Here is a 17,953-nt window from a genome sequence, read left to right on the forward strand (position 1 = left end):
TGGATGTTACAGATCACACGTGTGTATAATTTCTGGATCTAACACATACATATATGTTCATGTAAGTATCTTGCAAAGTTTAAGATGTTATGAGGATATAAAATATCGTTAGAAAGTAGTAGTTGATATTACCTAGCACTTAGCAATGACATGTAAAGTGAATTGAATATGGCATACAAGCCATGCTAGGTTAAAGATACACTTATGGAGAGTCCTTTGAAGGCAAAGTTGATATGATATACTAAACAGCCCTCAATATGAATAAGTAATATTCATATTCACGAGTTCCATAGCGTCCTTTCCTTGAACAGTACCACATTTATTTATCAGTACTAGCAGGAGCCATGATAATGAAATTTCCATGTCTTTTTTTCTAAATAGTAAAATCATTTTATAAAACAAATTAGAAAGTGGCTAAAATGGACCAAAATTTGGAAATATGAATTAGTATCAGTAGTTATTACCCGTGATGAATACCGGTAGCTCATTTATCATGCTCTAGAAAATAGATTTGTGTGTGTCTATTTCTTAGCTAGTGTGTATCTTTAAATTGATGGTGGATTCTGGTAGTGGCTTTTTTTTTTTTTTAAAGATTTTATTTATTTATTTGACAGAGAGAGAGACAGTCGGTGAGAGAGGGAACACAAGCAGGGGGAGTGGGAGAGGAAGAAGATTGCTCCCAGCAGAGGAGCCCGATGTGGGGCTCGATCCCAGAACACTGGGACCACACCCTGAGCCGAAAGGCAGACGCTTAACGACTGAGCCACCTAGCCCTCCCCCTCCCCGGTAGTGGCTTTTATACCTTGTGTAGTTGGAGTGAAACGTCTTTACTGTCAAGTTTGAAGCCTGGATTTCCATAAAACGAAGCGAACTAACATTTATTGGGCATTTACTCTGTCTCAGACACTGGGCCTTTGTGCTAAGCGCCTTATGTAGTACTTCATTTAATCTTAGCAGCAGCCACGTGAGAAGTAAACATAATTATGCCTTTTCTCAAGATGCAGAAATGGAGGTCTAGAGAAACTAATGTATTTGCCCAAAGGCATGCAGCTCATTAGTGGAGCTGGGCATTGTCTCCAGCCATGTGCTCTCTTCTGTAACTGCTGTCCAGGTTACATTGGAATTAGAGACATTGTTCGGAACCTTCCTCCCAAGTCCGTGTTCCAGTGTTGCACTCCTCATTAACCTAAAATATAATTTAGTTGAATTGGCTCTGTCAGTCTGTGTTTGAGTTTGAAGATTTTATGGCTAGAGAGCAAAAGGAGTGTCAGAAAAAAATTCAGCTGAATTTTTGCATTTTGTTTTCAGTTTTATTTTTTTTAAAGATTTTATTTTTTTATTCGAGAGAGAGAGCATGAGCTAGAGGAGGGGCAGAGGGAGAAGCAGACTCCCTGCTGAGCCCGATGTGGGGGCTCCATGTGGAGCTTGATCCCAGGACCCCGGGATCATGACCTGAGTGAAGGCAGACGCTTAACCGACTGAGCCACCCACACGCCCCTGTTTTCAATTTTAAAAAGGGGAGATCTTACCAAATAACAGTCACAGTAGAATATATATATACACACACACACCCCCCTGAGATAACATCATTATAATAAATATATGTGAGATAATCATGTTTGTATATTCTCTCTAATTAGATGATCCTTGAACCTTCTGTGAGAGTAGGTCTACACACCCAATCAACAGAATTTATTGCATGCCTGCGAAGAGCCTCACGCTATGTTAGATGGTGAGGCTGCTGTGGTTAACCAATGGGATATAACTTTTATTCTTATGCAGTTTATATTCTGGGTGGAATATTCTAAATATTTCACCTGAGTGTGAAATAATAGCACGCTTTAAGACCTTGTATTGGAAAGATGCTTTCAGAGTTTCTCCATATAATATTTGTAGGTAGGGAGAAAAAGTTCTGCTGCGTGTATCTCTTCTTCCAGACCTTTATATGATATAAAGTCTCTGACATTTCTTAATTCAGAATTGGCTTTTTCTCTGCAGCATGAAGGAAAAACTGATTGGTGTTTGGAAATCAAGACTTAAACTGAGTTAAAATCAAGACATAAACATAGGGAAAGGAAAAAGCTTGTCTTCCTATAGTCTGCCTTTCAGTGTTCACATATGAAAAAGAAGAAATAAGAGAAAACTGAAAAAAAAAACCCAAAAACAGCACACAGCAGAAACAGAAAAGACTGCCTGTGATAGCTTACAACCAAAAATCAAAGCAAACAAACAAAAATCAACCAAGACTAATTAGTGCCACATTTGGAAAACTCTTTTTCTCTATTTAATTACTTTTCTGAGAATGTAAACTTTATCTGTTTATTTTACTCTCCTGGTAATGAATCGTTTCTTCTGAAGAGTTTTTCAGTGTTTCATAAATGGCAGCATCTAAGTGGTGTTAGGTCAATTAAGGTTCTGTACTTTAATTATGCCATTTAGAGACCAATTAAATGCATTAAATCATGCATTTACATTAATAATTGCTTTCACAGGTATTTGGTGTACATAATACTTTGGTGAACAATGTAGTATTTCCAAGTGAAAATCTCTCTTTAGATCTCAAGAGGGTTCAATGTTTTCTTAATTTTTTTTCTTTTAAAAATCATCTTATACTCCTTTCTTTTCCACCATCCTTAAAATCTTGTAACATCTTAAAATATATACAGGTTTCTATCTCAATTCTGATGACCAATAGTTGGTCATCCAGTGTGGCAGTTCTCAAAGGATACCTGTGAATAAATTTTTTTTTAATATTCTGCGTGACAAAATGTGAAGCATATGTAATGAAATTCTTTAGCATACTGAAGATTAGTGGTTACCCTAAGACTTTTTTCATGAAACACAATTTTTACTGGAAAGATTGACAAACAATGGTTATGTAGATGTATTTGCAGGCATATTCTCAAAAATGAATGAAGTGAGCCTTCAAGGAAAACAAATGACAGTATTTATTCCTAATGATAGAACTCAAACTTCCAAAGAAAAATCAGGATTTTGGAAAGCTGGTATCTACAGAACTGATTTGCCTAGCTGAGTGAACCAAGATTTTTTTCTTCAGTCAATGCCCATGTTTCATATTCATGTATGTGTAAAAAATCCATTCAAAGTATGCAACAGGCAGTAGATTTTAATTTATCAGAATACGAAAATTTCATCGATAAGGTTTCAGATTCCACATGGCATCTAACTTTTAGGAGACTCCTACTTGTCCAGTTCTTGTGTCGTATCGAAGACTAATCTCTCTTACATAAGGCTGTTAAAATATCCCTCCTTTTCCAGCTATGTATTTGTGGCCACATACTCCTCATGTATGTCAGCCACAACATATTGTGATTGATTGAATGCAGAAGCAGATATCCAGTTTCTTCTCTTAAGTCGATATTTGAAAAAAATGTAAAACCTCGCCACTTTTCTCACTATTTTAAAAAAATGTTAAAGTGGATTTATTATTTTTGTTTTAGTTGAAGTGTAGTTAACACACAGTGTTACATTAGTTGCAGCTGTACGACATCGTGATTCGACACCCCTGTATGTTACGCTGTGCTCACCACAGTGTAGCTACCGTCTGCACGAGCAGGGGGGAGTTGCAGAGTCAGAGGGAGAAGCAGACTCCTGGCTGAGCAGGGAGCCTGACGCAAGGCTCGAGGCTCGATCCCAGGACCCTGAGATCATGACCTGAGCCAAAGGCAGACACATAACCAACTGAGCCACCCAGGCGCCCCAAACCTGGCAGCATTTTTAACATAAGTGTTCTTATTCTTACTCAGCCTCCTCTTATTTTTCTTTGGCCAGATAAAAAGAACTCTGGTATCTTTGACAAGAATTACACTTAACCTATCTCACGTAGTAGCCAATGAAAACAAACACAAAAACAAATGCGGAAGACAGAAGGTTATGGTAAAATAGCCGTGGACTTCAGTGACTACTGACAGATACTCATTACTTCTGTTGGTAACAAAATTACCAGTAGATTGTATTCGGGCTGTGGGAAGTCAATACATGTTAGAAACTTAGCTGAAGTGATTTTAAAAACGGTATACGAGGGGAGACTAATACTCTGTTAAAGCGGAAGGAACTGGAGGTGTTTGCAACAGGACAGTGCTTATGACGGGCGAGGTCAGACAACCCATCTCCTCAAAGCAGACTAATAAGATTTCAGGATAACACTCACGTTTTTGGTGATTTCTAGAGAGGAGGGCATCGTACTTACTATACTGTGCCTGCTGATGCTTTCTCTCTTCACCCACAACCCAAAGGTACCTTAGGGAGGATGGAATTAAGGTTTGGTACCATCACTCTGTTCATTCCTTCTTGCCTTTCTTCCTCGTTTGTTCCCATTTTATTATTACCAAGTAGAATTTAGAACAAGTGGGGTGCCTGGGTGGCTCAGTTGGTTGGTTAAGGGTCTGCCTTTGGCTCAGGTCATGATCTCAGGCTCCTGGGATCCAGCCCTGCGTCAGGCGCTCTGCTCAGCGGGGAGGCTGCTTCTGCCTCTCCCTCTGCCCACCCCTACCCCTGCTCGGAGCTCTCTTTCGCTCGCTCTGTTCTCTCTCTCAAATAAATAAAATCTTTAAACAAAATTAAAACAAGCTTAATCTTGAGTTAGTATGCTGTGGCAGCATAAAAGTCAACCTTTATTTAAATATAGTTTATGTAAATAATAAGCTCAGGGGAAATGAAAGTTATTTCCAGACTACTCTGTTAGTTTAATTTTGGGAATTCACAACTGTGCTCATTTTTGGCCGTTTTTCCTATCATTGGTCCCCTTTCTCGAATATAGCATAGTCTCCTTTCAGTCCACTCCAGTCCCTTTCTCAGTAATCTCAGTAATGCAGACTCACAAGCATAAATAACTTTTTATGTATGTAATATTCTCTCAATATGTAAATGTAAATATCAGCCTTAAAATCTGCCTGAGATTAGGTGAGTGAAGTCAGGGATATCCATATTTACATCTATAGCCAATATATAAAAAATATATGTACTTAGTTATGAACGGTTTCCTGTGTTTGTTAGCCAGGCAGGCTCAGATTTATTTTTATTCCTCAAGTCCATGACTAGTTATAATCTTAGGCAATGGGAGGTTATATGTTCTTTTCCCAAATTCTTTATTAGGTAAGGATAGAGTTGGAAATAGAGATACAACATGTTACAGGGTTTGCAATATTTTGGTTACCAGAGCAACTACGGCGTCTCGCTGCATACGATTCTTTTCTTTAGAAACACCTGTTATCACTCTTTGTTGGCCATCCAGGGAATGCAGTCATGGGAAAAGCAGTCACTGTGTAGCAGTGCTCTATTATGGTGTTGACTCAGGGTCATTTGCTTCACACTAAATTTCTAATCTACACAGGTATGTTTGGCTGAGTCTCTTCTGGTGATCTACTTCATTCATCGGTATTCCTTATACAAACATGTCCTGAGAACCTGTGTTTACTGCTTAAGCCTTATTGGTAAATCATCACTGTGCTGGTTTTTTTAAATAAACCATTCAGGACATTCTGGAGATTTCCAAGTCAGTAGTGTAGTTAAAGTTTGGAAATCATGATTCTTACACCTGTTTGGAGTCTAGTTATCCTGTTACACGTATGACTTGCCCTATTGTAAGAGTTGGTGCTTGGTTACATGTTTTGTATGTAAGTTACTACATTTGGTATAAAGGCACAAGATATCCATGTCAAGTTTTCCTTTCACCTTTTTTTCCCCCCTTTCTTTCCAGTACACTCATTTTCTCTTTGTCCTGAGATCTTTCTTCAGCTGGGCTGATGTAGGCTGGGAAAACTACTCTTTATTCATAACCTGGGGAGGAACGTACGAAGGCACACCACTCTCTGTGAGAGGGACTGTGGTCCTGGTGGTGCATCTGGATGTGGGAGAAGAGATGCGCCGCAGCAGACAAACGGTGGGGGAACTCCCCTGAGATGACAAGCAAGGATGAAACCTCCCAAGCAGTGGGGGGGATGTGTGGAGTGGAGGGGGGCAAGCAGGGATATTTCACACCTGGTGTTTCCTGTCTTAGTGGGAGGGGGAAAGAAGAAAGGAGACATCTGGGTCTTTAAGAATATTGAAGTTTTCAAGAAGCCATTGGGGGTTGGGAGACAAAAAATGAGAAAGGAAAGCAGAAAAGGATCTCAGATCAAAAAGCTTATTCTGCACATATACTTGGATAGAGAGAGAGCCCTGCTCCTGTTTTCCCCGTGTATTGTGGGATCTCATTGGTGAAGGCCTCTGTGTTTGCTGCCACTAAGAAGAAATGTAAAGCTGAGGAACTTGATCTACGTAGGTAAGAAACATATAAGTAAATCTGTCAGCCACCACCAGTCCTGCAGCAGAAGTTGAGAGTATCATGGTGCACCCTGCTGGGCATGGGCTCTTGTTCAGGGCATGAATATTTAGGCACTTGGTGATGGACTGAGAAGAAGAAAAAGGAAAAAAAAAGATGTTTTAAATGTTTCGGTTTTTTGATCCTTAACTGGGGGTGGTTATTCAGTAGTGAGACATTTTTGAGGTTTGGAAAATACTAGGAACATTTGGCAGGAAGAGACAGGTTTTGTGGCAATAATTTGTTCCTTGTGGATCCTCACTCGGGACACATGTGTGTGAGAGAGAGAGAGAGGAAGGGTTATATAAATACTAAGTCTTTTGAATGACTGTTAAAATGATCGACAGTGAATTATTAAAGTCAAAATCGATGTGATTATTCTGAAGCATTAATAAACATAATCAGAAATCTGTGACTGTTGGGTCATTTTACAGGCAGAATTTTTCCAATCTCAATTGGAACCTAGTCATTCAATGGCAAGAATATTCTTCTGATCACTTTTTTTTTAAGGTTTTATTTTTTTTATTTTTATTTCTTTGACGGAGAGAGAAAGAGAGCACAAGCAGGGGGACTGGCAGGCAGAGGGAGAAGCACGCTCCCCACCGAGCAGGGAGCCCGATGTGAGGCTCCATCCCAGGACCCTGGGATCATGACCTCAGCTGAAGGCAGACGCTTAACTGACTGAGCCACCCATGTGCCCCACCTATCACTTTTTTTTTTTTTAAGATTTTATTTATTCATTCAACAGAAAGAGAGACAGCCAGCGAGAGAGGGAACGCAAGCAGGGGGAGTGGGAGAGGAAGAAGCAGGCTCCCAGCAGAAGAGCCTGACATGGGGCTCGATCCCAGAACACTGGGATCCCGCCCTGAGCTGAAGGCAGACGCTTAACGACTGAGCCATCCAGGCTCCCCCACTTCTTTTTTTTTTTAAATGAAGAACCTGTCCTGTTTAAGTTGCTGTTTGTGTTGAATAGAGGTTTTGAATGACGAGGCGCATGGTTTTTTAGCATAAGCCCTGGTGGTTTCAGGTCTGAAATACTACTGCCATCTTTCTGTTTCAGGCTGGTTATATCCAACAGTCAAAATATAGAATGGTTTTCCTAAGGCCCAGTGACCATTCACGTGAACCAGTTACTCTTTTTTTTTTTTTTCTTTCTTTCTTTCTTTCTCTCTCTCTTTCTTTCTTTCACAGAGAGACAGGCAGCCAGATAGGGAACACAAGCAGGGGGAGTAGGAGAGGAAGAAGCAGGCTTCCAGCGGAGGAGCCTGATGTGGGGCTCGATCCCATAACGCCGGGATCACGCCCTGAGCCGAAGGCAGACGCCTAACGACTGCGCTACCCAGGCGCCCCATGAACCAGTTACTCTTAAGCATTTGTCACTGATATCCTAGCATTTAAGTTTTTTGTGGGTTGTCATAGTTTTCGTGATACGACTAAAACTTACATGTGTTGCTGTTGAATATTTTATTGTTGCTGTGCCCGTTGTATTGTCAGTGAAAGTAGAACAGAAGAAGTGATACTGGAGAAAAGATTAAAGGTTTGCTAAGAGGTGGTGGAGAGTTCGCTATTACTAGCAGAGATGCTTTTGAACAATACCGCTGAGGAATAGATCTAATGAGATTTGGGATTTTTTACAAAATTAGTCAGCATTAGTGTAATATTCCTTCGGAGAGCGTTTGTAATGCCCACAAGAATGTGTTGGTGCGGGGATCAGATTCCAGGCTAACCTTCAATTGCTTTCAGTAGTTGACATAACACACACCTGTGTGTCCTCTTCCCTGACCTCAGAATTGTTTTGAAAAGCTTCTGACATGTGGGAGTGTGAAAAAGAGCAGATTTTGATTTGTTTTCTGACAAGTAGGAAAAAGAAGTTCTAAATGCAGTGTTTTCCCTGTGTATGGTACTCGCCGTAAGGGCCTTGATTTATCTTCTGTCCTTCTCGTCAACTGTGCGATCCAAGGTTCCGTGATAGATTCGTGTTTTTCTTGAAGCATTTTAACATGCTGGAGGTGGAAATCTGTACATATGTTTACATAAAAATGTAAATAAATGTAAAATAGCACTCGGGTTGTGTTTCTTTTTCTCAGGAAGAGTCATTTAGAAATTCTCTCTCCACATGGTTAAATTGTGAGTAGGAAGACTGCTGACGAAGAAAACTGACCTAATTCACCTTTACCTTTTATATAGTGACAGGTAAAACTCTCCTTGATAAACATACATTTGTTCACCAGGAGTATTACCACAAATGCTGTCACTTAAGGGAAAACATCCATCGAGTATCAGTAAATTTACTTGGAACTTGAACCGCACTGCAATAGCTTTGGTAACTGAATCAGTTGGCCTTTTAAAATATATGTTATAATATATATCTTCTATATTTATAGTATAAAATAAAATGGGATCCTGGATTGATTTTTATTAAATTCACAGATTTTTCTTCTCAAAATTAAGCTTCACTTGGTGTGGCCTCAGCAGCTTATTCCTTGCAATCTACTTAATTGAGTAGCTTCTGCTGTTTATCCTAAAATGCAGATAAATGGCTTTCAGCACACTGTTTATAGTTTAATAGTTCCTGAAGTGAGTCAACATTATCTGCTAGCGTCTACATGTCATAACTAATGATCTCTCTGCTTAGACTTTCTTGCGAGTGAGGAGACACTGAACTCAACAAAGGCAAGAGCCTGGCACAGTTGGGGGTGGGTGGATTGTTTGGGATGGTGCCTATTGGATAAGGCTTTCTTCCCCCTTATTGGTATGAATTGGAAGAGCAATGTTAACCTTTGCCACGATTTTAGCATGCCATAAAGTGCTTATTCCAAAGGCTGGGGTGAAACTATTTTAGAAAGTAGCTGTTAGAAGGATGTGTTTTATTTCAAATCCTCTAATTAATAATTAGCACAAGTTTAATACTTTTCTGGTCAGGCTATTTGACTTGATGATAGAGAATGGGAGTCACCAGCAGATTTTCACATCACTATCAAGTAACTACTGTGGTTTTAGTGATGAAAGCGAATATTTTTTGTCTGCCAAGAAGGATGGAAAGGAAATAAATAACTTTAATTGTTAAGTAATCATTTATTGTAAGTGGGGCCTATTCATTCTGAAAGATCATCATGCTCTTTCCTTAGGGAAAACAAAACAGTGGACCAGTATGAGACTTGCTCCTAGTGAGGATCAACGGGTCTGATGACCATAGTTGTTAGGGTTGATAAGGTTTACCAGTTGCCAGCTCATTAAATAATAAGAAGTCTTGCCTTCTCTACTGAATTATTTTCTGGGTCTTTAGGTGGAGAATAGGACATTCTGTAGGTAAACATAGAGAATGGTCTCTTAATAGCTGAAATACCAATTCTAACATTTTGGCAAAATATTATGTTTGATCACATATGCTCTTTGTGAATGTGGACAACTTTCTAACCAGACTGATTTAGAGAGCCACTGTCCTTTGCTCCCACTAGTCTTGGGGAGCACTTTGGTAATTCAAATAGAACATGAGTAAGTATAGATTTCTTACCTCCTTACCCTGATTCTGAACTTTAAGATCATATACCCAGCTTATCAAAGTATTTCAGGGCAAAAGATATAACACACAGAGAGATATCTCCCTTATGTCAGTGTGATTTAAAATACAGAAACATCGGAAGAAAGGGTTTATGAGAGGTAATTATTTTTCATGTAGCATCCTCAGATTCATGTTTTTTGGTTCTTTTTTGGCCGTTTGTGTGTCATGAGACCCCATATTGATAACTATTTGAAGGAGGAGAAAGGAAACATTTTGGTCATAGAATATATTGTGTGGGTATGTACATTATTAGCATAAATGAGGAGATACAAATTGGATAATGAAATACAAAGGAAGCAAATTTAAAGGTGAGATCAGTAAGGCTTTTCAAAGTCTGGGCCACTGAGTCTACTAGGCTTTATACAATTAGAAATTAAAAATAATAAAATTGCTTTTGGAGAGTGTTTTGAAAGTTGAAGCCATTTGTTTATCAAAAGAGGGACAGCTTGAGCAGTATCAGGCCAGAATGTTCCTGTGTGCCATACTCAGATTTAAGATAACACAATCATTATAATAACATAGCCTCAGTTCAGATCTTTCCTCAGTGTTTCTGCCCAAAAGTCAACAAGATTGTCCTTTGGCAACCTTATTCCTATAAATCAAAGTAGAGCAGATGTGGTTCAAAATCTCAGCCTTATTTTAATGGCCAATTAATTCAGAAGAAAAAATGTTTTTCATCTTAAAATACCAAAAGTCCGTATGTTGCTGGTCATGTACATACCCAGATCCCAATTCAACCATCTTGGCTTATTTTGGATGCACAAACTGGATTAGGGAACAGTTAGAAGGGGCACATAACACGTTGTAGCACACCTCCTAAATTTTGGTCCTCCTTCAGCTGGCCTGAGAGTGTTACTTGGAACTCTACTGCAGTATTCTCTCTAACCCCAAAGTCTGAATATAAGTCATGTGACTTGTCAAGTTCTGATTAGAGAGACTGTTTTATGGACACAGTAATTTTTTTTTACTCTGTTGTTCCTAACATATATCATAGGGAGTTTTTCTAATATTTTTTTTGTAAACTGCTGGACTTAGCAGGTAATCAGTATGTAATCGATGAAAAAAATAAAATATTAAACATTGTCTTTGATGTATATATTTAAATTTTATTTACATTTTGAAATGGATAGGTTTTCTTCATTTCATCTCATTTTGTGCCTATAAATGAATTTTTTGTTTTTATTTTTAACCATCTGCTAATAGGAAAGGGTATCTGTTTTTTTGGGTAAGGTTTTAGATTATTTATTTAAAATGGCACAGATACTAGCCTGGGGGCCAGATGGTTTTGTGTTTATATAGAGTGTAAAAGGAAATGGAGTGCAGGCGGTGTGAGGAAATGGTCAGCAGCCCTTTTGTGACTAAAGAACAAGAGCAACAACAGAAAGTAACTTCCATTCCACTGTCCGCTACTAGATTTTATGGCTTCTGAGCATCGTGGCCATTTTTTCTTCATCTCTGTGAAATCACAGTGCCACGTAGACAGCCTTGTGAATGATATGTGTCTCTTAAATCAATGTGGACTTGCTAGTAATTTTATGCTGGGTAAAATAAATATTTTATGCTGGTTTAACTGTACATGATGAAGAGGATAGTTATGTCTCAAATACAGATTTTATATCAAAAGTTTTAAGAAGTCAAATGATATGGTGGATTTAATAAAAAGAAAAAAAAATTAATGGCAACCATTTGGTTTTCAGTATTCCCAACATTTTGAAAGGTTCCAAATTATAAGAGGAGTTTGACTTTTAGGTTTGGTAAACCTCTTTAAACAAAGATTTAAAAATGTTTACGTAGTTGATCAGTTTGCGAAGTTGTGCTTATTCGAAAATAAACTTAAGAAATACACATTTAAGTACTATTCTGAATGTCAGAAGGGTAATATAAAAAATAGATTTCTAGATATTTAAATGTCCTATATTTTTCTGCCTTGCTTATAATCCGAGGCAGCTTTTAGCCATCTGGAAATGATATATAATACACTGTGGTCAGTGACTTTTTTTCTTTTCTTTCTTTTTATTTATTTTTTTGATTCTAAGGTTTCCTTTCCCTTTTACCTTTCCACTGTCATATGCCATGTATCCTGAGCATAGCTCAATGCCTGACTGGAATAATCTCTCTTGCCAGCTTATAATCAAAGGGAGGACTGAAAAAACAGCTGAGCTGTATTAGGCAACCACAGTCTGGACTGCATTTCTTAACTGCTGAATAACACATCACAGGTGCAGGATTAGTGCTGCCTACGGTGCTGGTCTTTTTAGTGGCAACCCCTAGCAATTCTGTGCCTCCTCCTCATGTCTCATCCCAGGGAACCTGGCAACGATCTATCAAGCGTACAGAAATCAAAAGTGAGTAGTGGGAGAAGCTCTTAGAGCCTGTTTTTGCCTTCCAAAAAGTGTTTGCAAGACCAGTAAAACCATTTCCGGCACAAAAAAAAAAAAAAAAAAGAAAAGAAAAAAGATGGTAGAACTTAACCTTTCTTGGCATAGAAGGTGGCATAGAGCAGCAGTTCAGGGGGTTCAAAAATTTTATGCACAAAAATTCACATGTCAGGAAAATGCAGTGTAACTTAGCTGTCCCGGCAGTGTCTAATTTAGGTTACTTTTAACTACGAAAAATTTTACATGTATTTTGTGCTGCATATGTGTTGGAGTGGGTGTGTGTGTTTACCCTTGCACATTTTCCGGTGCTGTCATGGTGAGAATCAAGTGTTGGGGCTGTGTAAAGTCCTTGTGATGTAATGTAATTGTTCGTAGCTTTGACGTCGGGAATTCTTCTGTTCTCTCTGACATGTAACTCTAAATTCCTAATTTATAAAAGTCAAGGTTGCTTTCTTCCAAACAGGGTTTTTGAAGAATGCCAACACTATGTTAAAAGTATTAATTGTGCATTTGAATATTAGCACAAATGAATGTTTTGAAAGTATAGTTAGTGAGTCACTTACTTCTGACCAATAAGGTGATACATTCTTTTAGGAAGGGAAAGTAGACACTCAGAAATGAAGGCAAAGCTATTTTAGTAATTTGTGTCAGTTTCGGTATCTATCTCAGAAGACATTGTTGTGAAACATAGGCATAAATGTAAACAAAACAACGTAGTTAGCACTGCAGTGTTCGAACAGTTCTTTCTTCACAGTTTTACCCTTAAAACTAGGAGGGCTTTCTAGCGCTCAGATTTTGTTTTAATACATTTTGTTATTGGTACCATCATTCCATATTATTTCACCAGAGATAAACCTTTAACGTTATTGGTGGTGATGATAGTAGTTGGTAATAGTGTATTTTAAGATTAAAAAAATATGTATATATATGTGTGCTCTCTCTGTTTTATGCCTCAAATATTTAAACGTTTGAAATAGCGATGTGCTTGTATTTTTAGGTCAATACTCACCTTAACTAAGGTATCCTTTAACAATTATCCAATTAGAGGTTACAGACAGGATTAGAAACAAAGAGACCCTAAATGCTTTCCAGGTTTTCTTCTTTGGGGAAAAAGAACAGCATGAACATTGTGATTTGGTTTCTGCTCTGTCTGCCTTCATTGTGAATTTTCTTCTTTACCTGCATGAGTCTGTTCAAAGTATTTTGTACATCAAGCTGTCTTGGGAGTGCTTGTGAAGCTGCAGAGTCAGTTTTGGTGTGGGGGCAAGTCGAACATCGGCTTTGATTAGCCTCGGAATTCTGTGGAGCGGAGCATTGGGAGGAGTCACTGAATAAACCGTAACTCCTGGTGTGGAAATCTGCCAAGTCCTCGTGGACTCTCTGACATTATTGCCACGGGGGCTGTGATTCAGGTTCTTTGCCAACAATATGGATTTAAACAGAGATAAAAGACACAGATACTTTTAATTTTTAAACCGTCCTATCAGCTGTGATTATGCTATTTTATGGATATAGGTTGTTTGATGTTAAATTATTTTTCACATAGCGGTTACTTGCTTGTCCATTTCATTACTCCTTATGTTGATACTTTTATTAAGATACCTTTAAACCATGTTGTAGTTTTGAGTATTATCACAGATTTTTAATTTATTTGAACATGTTGTTTGAGTTTCTCTAAATTCAAAAGCATATTAAGACCTGAGGGAAGGACCAGCCGCTGTTTTACCTTTAAAAAGTATACATGTAATGTCCAAAGACCTATGTTCAATCATGATCACTGACCGTGTTTATGCAGGCTCGTAACTCTGTGTTAGTTACCTACCAAACAAAGAAATGTAAATGTGTATGTTGTCTGTTCACATTTATGTAACATTTAATCCTTTCATGATTTGCTCAAGTCATAATCCAGCATCCCATAAAATAAAATAGTGGAATGATTGAAGCTTTCACTTTTTATCCAGATGTTTTGGGATCTCTTGGCAGGGCTTTTATGATGTAAAATGTTGAAAACATGATTATCCTACAGAGCCTGAGTGAAGCAGTAATGTGGATGTGTGAGTGTGGTGAAAAGAGAAACAATTGCCAGTAAATGGAAACATGTAGAAATATTTTATGATAAAAGGCCTAGTTTCTATAGAGAGCCAGTACCTCTCTAACATTTTTAAACTAATGTGTTTTCTGAACCTACTCAGTAGTGTCAACAGTAAACCATTGAAATGAAAACCTGTCAGGATCCCTGGTTTTGTGCTTCTGTTTTCTGAAAAAGGTATTGGTTCATTACTGCCACCTATAGTCGTCTTCCCTCCTGTGCACCCCTACCTAGGACTGACTTATATTGGACAATTATATGTGGCATTATGGCATCTATTTGATTGTTTTCGTATACTGGGTTTTGGATTTCCATATGTGGCTGATTTGTCTCACCGTGTTCCGCGTATCGGTGATTTGTCTCACCAGCGAGATTGTTATTTTACTGGGGGCACGTCAAGTGCTCTGGGCCATTGTGTTTTGTGAATGGAATGGATTTAATGATTATTTGCTAAATCAATTAATGAGCAACAAGAAAAAGAAAAATTAATAGCAGTGTATTAGTGGGCCTTGCACAAATTTTCAGGGTTTCTTAAACCCCAAGCTCTGTATTTTATAGGCGTTTTGCTCACAGTGATGAATCTAGAAAGAAAGAGAAACTAAAAGCAAGTAAAATGAAGCAAAAGGGGAGTTGAAGAGGGATAGAGAGTCAGAGTAAGGGAAAGAAGATGGGGAGAGAAGAAAAAGAAAAATAGAAAATACAGGAGATGAAGGAGTAAGGGAAAGGAACGAAGAAATTGAGACAGGGAAGAAAAATCTGAAGAATGAACACACAAAAACTGAATAGTAAGCTTAAGCAGCACAGCAAATGACAGTGATTTACTACTGTCACTCTTTCTACTTGCAAGGAACTATGACAGGCCTTTGCTTGGACTAGCTCGTCCAGTCCCCACAGCAAGCCCGTGAGTGCTGCTGCTCTCTGCGTCCTGTGTGAGGGAGCTGGAGTGACATGCAAAGGCCCAGAGCAAGGGGAGAGCTGAGCTGGGGCTTGAACTGTTTTGTCTGTTTTATCATCCGTCTTGGTCAAGTCTGGGGCCGCTGCTTGGTGACCATACCTGCTACTGGTTCTCATCTGACTTTTCATCCCGGCCCCCCCCAGCATGCCCAGGAACTTACCACAGAATCTTACCTTTTGTCCCTCTCTCCTCTGACTTCTGAGATTCTTGAAGTAGAAAGATTCATGTGCAGGTAACATGACAGTTAATAAGAGAAAGTCTCCTCTTCCCTTAAAATATATGCGATTTCGCTTTGGCATTTTTGAGTCCGACTTGTATTTGTATTTTGTGACTTTTGAAGAATTTAGGCACATATTCCAACTTTTTATGAATGACTGGGTTTCATTTTGTTCATATATATTTTTTCTAAGTTTTTGTTGCAGACAACTTAGAAAATTTATCTGCAAATGGCTTCCTATAATAAAAGAGGGTTAGGCAATGAAAATTGAGGTTGGGCCTCTGAACTCAGTAACCTTATTAGACAGTAAATTAAATCACTGAACCGAGTTAAAGGATTCAGGGTTTAAATGATGAAAATAAAAATTAGTTATCTATTTAAACACATTATTTGAGATCACCAGAAGTTATTTTAAGGATTAATATTGTTTTTAAGCTCTGATTCAAGTTTTATTCCTATGTATCATAAACTTCTTTTTTAACCAATGTATTTAAACCAGTTTTGTTTGAGAAAGGGAATGGGCATTGAGTCACATTATTTGTTATCATAACAACGTGGGTAGGAGTAGGATAGATCATTCCCAAAGCATTGCTCACCAATTCAGTCCTTTCAAATGCTTCTTCATGAAACTTTTTATCCACGATACTTAAAGTACAAACTTGTGTGATAGGAATTTCAATTTCTCTTCCTGCTCCTGTCTGCCCTCTGGTGAAGATGGGGTAGAACAGTGGACAACACTTAAAATCTTATAATTTTTGAGATATTCCGAGAGCTTAAAAAAAAAAAAAAGGTAAAAAAGAAAATGAGGAAAGGAAAAAGATTACTAGTAGATCCTTTGGCACAAAATAACCATATGTCATCTTTCAAGGAATTTTGAAGAGTCAATCCAATTCTCATTGTGTTGTGTATTACAATTTATGTTTCCTTGATGAGATCTCTATTGTTCATAAAAATTGTTTTGTGTTTTAATGACAGTGGATTCTGATATTCTCTTCACTGTGATATATGAAACATTCTTTAATATCACAAACTTAAAATTTTTATTTATGCTCTTTTTGAAGTGATAAGAATGTTACTGAGAAAAAAATTTAAACCAAATATAGCTAAAATATACGTCAGGATATAATGGATGAAATGGAAGTTAAAATTTAATTTGTTGGAGAGTTGTACTATTGTAAATTCTTTTTTTTTTTTACATTTACTTCTATGTTTTCTGATATTTTGTAAAAATCTTGTCTCGTTTTTCTGTAAAAATCCTGAGGAAGAGCACACAGTAATATAAAATAATACAGAAATATTTTTAAAATAATTGAATTATTAAGCATATACATAAAAAATGAGTTATCACAAAGTGTTTGTACCAAGTTACCAGCTAATAATTGTCCTGATTCCAAACAAGTGCTTTAAAGAAACTCTTTATAACAGTGCCTGATTTCCTAAATTATGCAAGAAGAGATGCCACAGAAGACTTGTATATGACTATATACAAATATACAAAATAGCTGAGAACATGTATATAACTAGAACATACGTCCAAGTGAAGATGTTCAAGATAGTCAAGGAAAAGAACTTCCTGGGGCGCCTGGGTGGCACAGCGGTTCAGCGTCTGCCTTCGGCTCAGGGCGTGATCCCGGCGTTATGGGATCGAGCCCCACATCAGGCTCTTCCGCTATGAGCCTGCTTCTTCCTCTCCCACTCCCCCTGCTTGTGTTCCCTCTCTCGCTGGCTGTCTCTATCTCTGTCGAATAAATAAATAAAATCTTTAAAAAAAAAAAAAAAAGGAAAAGAACTTCCTATTTAAACTTCGTAATTGAATGGAGGTCACATGCTATTGCATGGTGATCCTTAGGTTATTTCATGAAGTTTGGTTAATTTCCCTGGAAATCTATAAATCTCTTAGGTATAAAAATCATAAGGAATATAAATATAATTTAGTTGTGATTCATTAAAAACACACAAACACGCAAACATATGTCTTAAAGTCATCTTGTGGTTCATTTGCTCCCTAAAAATCTCATGATCCTCTGAAAAAATGAAAACTAATTTTATATTGGCTTCCACAGCCCTATTATCAGGGTAATTTCTGTGGTTAACTACTTGAGTTAACTCTACTGTGACCAGCTATGCCGAGCAGACAGCATTTGAAGTGTCTGGATTCACACTGTTAAGCTAAAGATTGGTATTAGAGAGACAGAGATAGAGGAAAGGGAAGGGTAGGAGGGAGAAAGGAGAGTGAAAAATGGAATGAGCTTCTAAAGAGTGATTTATTCAGTGAAATATTCTAAGAAATTTCTAGAAGTCAGAGTTTTTCCATTTTTCCCCTTACATTTCTCTGTCAGGTTTATTTATAATTCTGTTACTAAATATAAAAAAAAATAACTGGAAAGCTATGGGTAAGAAATAATCACTTTTGTTGAAATTCTGTTCAAC

General features: G+C 37.8%; 1 protein-coding gene across 8 annotated transcripts in view; it reads left to right on the forward strand.

The window, feature by feature from the left end:
- BMPR1B (bone morphogenetic protein receptor type 1B) overlaps positions 1–17,953 on the forward strand; it is a 380,630-nt gene that overhangs the window by 307,023 nt on the left and 55,654 nt on the right. The window contains exon 1 of one of the 8 annotated variants that reach the window (XM_057309684.1): positions 11,953–12,229. The exons of 6 other annotated variants lie outside the window; for them this stretch is intronic. The gene's annotated coding sequence lies outside the window, so the exon portion shown is untranslated. Of the gene's footprint in view, positions 1–11,952; positions 12,230–17,953 lie in introns of those variants that run through there. One more of the 8 variants, XM_057309682.1, reaches the window with a different exon arrangement.

Source organism: Ursus arctos, unplaced genomic scaffold (assembly GCF_023065955.2).
Source record: "Ursus arctos isolate Adak ecotype North America unplaced genomic scaffold, UrsArc2.0 scaffold_9, whole genome shotgun sequence".
NCBI classification, from domain to species: Eukaryota; Metazoa; Chordata; class Mammalia; order Carnivora; family Ursidae; genus Ursus; species Ursus arctos.